Source organism: Oryza brachyantha, chromosome 8 (genome assembly GCF_000231095.2).
Source record: "Oryza brachyantha chromosome 8, ObraRS2, whole genome shotgun sequence".
In the NCBI taxonomy this organism is placed as follows: Eukaryota; Viridiplantae; Streptophyta; class Magnoliopsida; order Poales; family Poaceae; genus Oryza; species Oryza brachyantha.
The window spans coordinates 6218682-6225792 of NC_023170.2; positions in this window are offsets into that span (position 1 = coordinate 6218682).

Below are 7111 nucleotides of genomic sequence, written 5' to 3' on the forward strand. Positions count from 1 at the left end.
ACACTTCAGGTTTCACCCTCTCCTTTACACCAAGTCGGGCAGCCCCCTCTTGTGCCTAGTGAATCCGGAAGCAGCATAGGCCATCGTTACACCACGACGTCCCGTCCATACTCCATCACGCCCGCCCTTGCCTCGGTACGTCGAATAGGGACAAGCTAGACTACGAGTCTCACCGTTGTCCATTCTGGCTTGTGGTTAGTACGTGTAAGACTTCCAGGGTTTCCCGAGAAGCGGTCGTTAATTGCCATGGGCACGACTCTCAGAACCATGCACCCACAGCCCGCCATAAGCAGTATTTTAATTGTATTAATCCACATCGGGAAATTAGTCATGATCACAGCCATTAAAGGTCTATCAAAGTCTAATCAATAATTAAATGGTAATTGGTGAGCTAGTTGAACTAAGCATGGCTAAGCATTTCCTAAGCCTATTTCTAGTCAATTAACCCTGGGACGACAATAATAATAAGTGGGAACCAACGGATATAAAGGTAATTGCCCAATAGATAAATAAAATAAATAGATTTGCATAAAACAATGCATGTTTGAATGTAAAGCAGAGAATTTTATAAACATAGGTTCAATATGATCAAAGAAGGGTGCCACTTGCTGTCACACCCGGAGTTTCGTCCTAAGCCTAAATCGTAAAAATAAATCCGTAAATAACAATTGACTCAATTAACTCAGGAAAAATCCCTCTAAAAGGAATTAATTCAATTAAATCGAGGCTCGCAAATCGACTAATAGGATTTAAATTCAAATTGCAGAAGTATAAAATTTGGCCAAACAAATTAATTTAAAACTCGGCAAAAGTGGGGTTTTCCTTTTTCCCTCCTTTTTCCTTTCTTTTTCCCTTCCTTCTCAAATTGGGCCGAAGTCCAATTTTCCTCCCTCTCTCTTTTTCCTTTTCTTTTTCTTTTTCTTTTTCCTTCCCGGGCCGGCCCAGCCGAGCCGGCCCACTCCTCCTCGGCCAGCCCAGCCGCGCCGGCCGCTCCCCTTCGCCCGCGCGCGCCCCGCCTGGGCCGCCGCTCGGCCCAGCTCGCCGCGTCGCCTACGCCGCGAGTCCGCGCCGCCTCCCTCCTCTCTCTCGCGCCACTGACAGGTGGGGCCCACCTGTCAGTGACCGTTTCGCCCGCCCGCGCCCGCGCCCGCGCTGGCCGAGTCCGAGTCCGCCGCCGCGACGCAACCGCCACCGCCGAGACCGCGTCGTCGCCGACTCGGTCTCCAACCTCCGCCCGCCCTAGCCGGTGCCGCCACCCTATAAATCCCGAGTCGCCGCGCGCCGTCGCTCACTTTCCGCCGTCGCTCGTGTCGCCGCCGCGCTGCTGCCGTTCGCCGCCGCCGCGCAATCTCGCCACCGGACGCCGGTCGTCGCCGCCTAGCCGCGTCATCGTCTTCGCCTCGGGGTCGCCGACCTTTCCCGGACTCTCGTCGTCGCCGGTGGACGCCTCGCGCCCGCCGCAGCTCCTCCAACCTCTCCGCCGCCGCGTCTCGCCCCGTCGCCGTCACCCGTCGATCTCCGCCGCCACCGCCGATCTCCCGCTCCCGCCCGCGTCGTCACCTCCGCCTCGGTCTCGCCGACCCGTCCGCGCTCTCGCCGCCGCCGGTGAGCATCCCCACCCTCCTCCCCTCTCTCTCCCCCTTCCCGGCCGTGTGTCGCCGAGCCGCACGCCGTCGCCGGACGGGTGCGGAGCTCGTCCTCGCCGCCACTCGCTGTGGTCGTCGTCGCCTTCGCGACGCCGTCGTCTAGCCGCCGCCGCCCACGCTCGTCCGCACCCGCGCTCGTCGCCGGTTGTTGCCGTCGTGCCGTCGTCGCCGTGCACCCGCGCTCGGTCCCGCGCCACGCGCTGCCGCCGGTCGTCGCCGTCGCACCGTTGTCGCCGTCGCGCCGTCGTCGCCGTCGCGTCGTCGCCGTCGCCGTGCGCCGCCGCCGCCGCCCCGCCCGTCGCTCCCGCCGCCGGCCGCGTTCTCCCCTCCTCTCTGTTCCAGCCTCGCTGACGAGTGGGCCCCACTCGTCAGTCACACCGCGCCCTCCTTTCCTCTCTCTCCTCCCCGGGCCCGCGTGTCAGTCTCTTTCTCCCCCTCTCTCTCACCGACAGGTGGTCCCCACCTGTCAGCCGTCAGCCTCCTCTCTCCTCGCTGACGTCAACAGCCCCATTAATTGCGCAATACTTTAATTTACTCAAGTTTTAATTAAAGTACTTACTTTATGCTATTTTTGGGTAAACCTTATTATTATGTCGTTGTTTATCCAACTTTATTTATTGCTGGACCAGGGGTAAGTTGATTAGAGTCAGGCCTAGGTTAATGCTTAGCCATGCTTAGAACAAATAGCTCATGGGATCACATATAATTATGCTTAGTTCTGAATAGCTGAGATAATGATTCACTACCCGGTTCGGGTTAATGTCAACTAAAAAATTGATAATGGTGGGCTGTGGGTGCATGGTTTTGAGAGTCGCACCCATGGCGATTAAGGACCGGTTCACGGGAAACCCTGGAAGTCATTAAGTGCTAACCACATGCCGAAATGGGTAAGGTGGGATTTGGAGCATGACTTCGAACTATTTGACATACCCAGGCAAGGGTAGGCGTGATGGAGTATGGACGGACAATCGTGGTGTAACGAAAGCTTCTCTTGCTTCTGGATCTACCAAGGCACAAGAGGGGACTGCCCGACTTGGTGTAAAGGAGGGGGTGAAACCTGAAGTGTGGTACGATTAAATAGGGAGGGTTGTGTAACGGGTCCTATCACGGTCTCCTTTCCGGTATGTCGTGGTGGTATGTCGGCGCACGTTCAAGTGTAGTGGAGTCGTGTCTTGTGGGTACAGTAGTACACCTCTGATCAGAGTATAAACTATTCGAATAGCCGTGCCCACGGTTACGGGCGAGCTCCCAGCTTCACTGTGATTAGTGAAGCTCTAATAACTTGAGTAAATTGGTTATCTCTCGGGACTACTGCGACGTGGTGTAACGTTGAGTAGTGGTTGGGCCTGTTGCAACGTGGTGCAACGTTGGACAGTGTTGTGGTACTTTACAACTGCTTATTTTATTTATGCTTTACTGTTCTTAATTACCTTTATTCTTTAAGCTCTGTTATTTATTTAAACTGCTGCTTTATCGCAACTAACCCTAGCCTGTCCTTGCAAATCCCGTTGCATCGTTTATTTTCCCCTTGTCCGTGTTACTTGTTGAGTACGGTGGTTTGTACTCAGCCTTGCTTAACTTTCCCAACCCAGAGCTAGAAGCAGAGTCCGATGGAGGTGCCTCTCAGGAGTGAGCTGTTCCACCGTCGAAGTGTTGCCTGTGGACTGGAGCCGTACCCGTTGGAGCTAGTCTACCCCTTTATTTTTCTTTCCGCTGCATTTCCGCTAGAATAAGTGTAATTTTCAGTTGTTTCTAAGAACGATGGTTATGTAATCAACATTGTCTTTTTGTGTACCCTGGCTGGTCCTGGACAGGGATTTAATACACAATTAAGTTCAGAAATTCGTGTGAGGAATTCTGGGCGTGACACTTGCCTTGCTCAGACCCACGAGGAACTTCGGCAACGACTTCGAGAATGAACGGCGTTGCGACGGGGTCAAAACCTACGACAAACAAGGCAAAACAAGCAAAAGCAGACTATAAAACAACTGAAACAGAGAAAGAAACTATTTTTAATGGATTCTTGGCTTTTTTCTGGATTTAATGAAACTTGAATGGATTAAACAGAGACTAGATGAATTAGTTATGAATTTTAGAAGTTTACTGTGTTTTTAAATTAAATAGGAAAGCCTTATTAATTTATTGCGCAATTATTGGAGGTAATGATGTCAGCATCAGAGGAGAGAGGAAAGCGGCGGTCGAGGGAGGAGGAAGGAGCGCGGCGGCGAGATAGTCGACGTCCCGGGGCGGTGGCGTTGATGCTCTAGTGGCGGCGGCTCAAGGGAGCGAAGGGGAGCAGTGGCAGCCGGGGAGGCGATTTAAAGGTGGCGGCCGGCGTGTAGGGTGGGGAAGTAGTTAGCGGCGAACGAGTGGATCGTGGCTGGTGGTTGCTGGGTTGTTGGCAGCGGGCGGATAGGGTGACGGCGGTTAGCCGGCACGGGCGGGACCTTGCACCGGGATGTGCTGGGGTGTTTACTCCGGCGTGAGTGGTGTGCGCGTGCGGTCGCGGCTGCACGACGAGATGCGGGCGAGCGGCGCGCTGCTTGACACGAGAGCGGGCATGCGACGAGCATGGCAGAGTAGCGGAGAGGTGCGAGGCGGTGGCGGTGGTGCAGCTCAGCAAGCGCACAGCAACGCTCGCGCGACGGCGAGGCAGGCGTGCGGGGGCAGAGCGGTGGTGTGCAAGGCGACGACCCGGCGAAGCGGCGGCACAAGGCGACGGCGCGATCGGCGGACGCGTCGGCGACACAGGCGCGGCGTCGTAGCACGAGCGTGGGCAGAGACCGGCGCAAGTAGGGGCAAGGTGAGGCGGCAACGTGTGAGGCCGACGGTGCGGCGTGGAGCGCACCGATGGGCACGATGACGCAGGCGGAATGACGGCCACGGCGCGCGAGCCTGAGGCGGCGCGGCGCAGAGGGATGGCAGCGGCGAGCTCGGGGCGGCGCCGTGAGGCAACACGGGCACGAGGGCGCGGCGCGGCTAGCGGCACGCGACGCGGTGGCGACGGCCACGGCGAGGCGGCGCAGCGAGACGGAGGCGGGGAGGATGCGAAGGGCAGTAGCCAAGGAGGCGGACGCCTCCGACAGGTGGGCCCCACCTGTCGGCAGCCGGGATAGGGGGAGGTGAGCCGGACTCCGGGGCGCTAGTGGGCTACGGCCTCTGGGCCGGCCCAGCGGGAGGGAAGGGAGGAGAGGAGGGAGTGGAGGCTGGAAAGGAGGAGTGGGCCGGGTTTGTTGGCCCGGCGGGGAGGAGAGGGGACTTCGAGCGCTGGTTGGGCCACGGCTCAATAGATTGTGAACAGAATGCGTATTCACAAAACAAATCCAAAACGTGCACGAGTTAGAGATTTGCACGACGAATTAGATCCGAAACATGAAACCGTGAACTATTAGCGGAACAACAGAGGAATTAACGGCCCGTTAAATCGAGATTTAACGACTTGCTAAACCGGAAACTAAACGAGTTTAACGTTAAACCAATCTACGTGCACGAAATTAAACTCCGCACTGTAGATCAATCTCACGTTAGCTAATTAGATTAGAAAATCTAAGCAATTACACAGTAGATCAATAATAGATTGATTCGCATGAGTAAAACGTATGCGAACCTAATATTTGGTGGAGAGATCAGCGACGGATTGATGTTGTACCTCGCTGTTTGGCTAGAAAACCTAAACAACTAAACGGTAGATGAATTTAGATTGATTCGCAAGAATAATGCGAACCTGAGATTCGGTGGAAAGAAACCGGCAGACGGCTGCACTGTTGCTCGCTGCTGGACAGGAGGTGCACGGGAGAGGGAGACAGGGAAAAAAGGCGAGGCTCTAGGGGGTATTTATAGGGGAAAACTAGAGATAAATCTAGTTATCCATCTCCTATAAAAAGGGATAGATAAGGTTTCAAAGGGATAAGAAATATAGTCATAATTAATTGGAATTGATTTTTTAGGTGGAGATAGAAATAGGGCTGGTTGTTTGGCCGTGGAGGAAGGAGTTGGTGCTGCACGGCTTGAAGAGGGAGGACCGCACGCACAAGGGGGAGAGGAGGAGATCGTAGAGGGGGAGAGGCAGAAGGCAAATCGGCCAGGGAGGAAAAAGGAAAAGAGAAAGAAAAAGGAAAAAAAAAGAAAGAAAGGAGGGAAAAAGAAAAGGAAAAAGGAAGGAGGGAAAAAAATGAAAATTTTTATTTTGTTTATTTGAGCAAAATTTTATTCTCTAAAATTTAAATATAAATCCCGTTAATAATTTAAAACGCTTTCGGGACATTTTAGAACATTCCGAAAAGTTTCGAATTAATTAAATTAAATTACACTGGGTTTTCTCTTGAACTTTAATTAGACAAATTATTTTTAATACATTATTTAATTAAATTTTGGCTAGGGTAAAACTCCGGATGTGACAACTGCCCCTGTGCATCTGACATGGCTGGTTATGATGTATCGGCTGTGCTAGTTCCCCTCTAGCCTGGGACCAACCTGGAGGTGCTTGATACTGATTGGGACTCTGGTACTGTGGTGGCTGCCGATATGTTACACCCCAAGTTTCTATCCTAAGCCAAAATCATTAAAATAAATTGTTAAATAATAATTGTCTTAATTAACTCAGTAGAAATCCTTCCAAGAAGAAATAATTTAATTAAATCGAAGTTCGCCAGAATATTCCAAAATATCTCGGGCCTAGTGAAATCATTACCTAGACTTAAAATTTAATTGCAGAGTATAAAAACATGCTCCAAAAATCAAATTAAAAATTGGCAAAGTGTTAACACCGGATTTTCGTAGATAGCCGTTATGGATTAATACACGATTAGAGACCGAATCGAATAGGAAAAAGGAAAATCAACTAGAAGAATAAATTAAAGGCGATACAGGTTCAGCTGACAGAGTCTGAATCGGACAAGGATTGGAGTCCGATTGGGCCCAGATGGTTAGAGATAGGTTCGAAACTAACTAAGTCCGTGTAAATTAGGTTTATCTGTAACTTAGAGTTTGTTTAGGATTTTTTATCTAGTTAGAGTCCATGTGTAATAGGTTAGTTTATAATACGGATCCGTATCCGGTTAGGTTAGTTAATTTCGAGGATACAAATAGGGTATCTCATATCTTTGTAAAAACAACAATGAGTTCATCCAATACATCTTCGGCGCATCCCCAACCCTTTCGACAGGCGAGCTTTCAGCGTGAGGTTTGTCAGCTTCGCAATGTAGTTCATGTTCGTCAATCCATCGATCGGCTGGAACAAGACTGTCTCGATTTAGTTCGATCTCCTACCTAGCTGGTCAATGGCCTATCTGAGGCTTGTTGTTTTATTCCATTCGTGGTTTAAAGTAGTAATTGGTTCTCAATCAAGTCCTAACGAGTTCTTTATGTGACCTTCAATATGAACCTATTCAACTTGATTCTGCCTCGGTTTAGTCCGATCAATCTCATTGGCTGGATTTGTATTGCTAGACTGGATTGAGTACTCG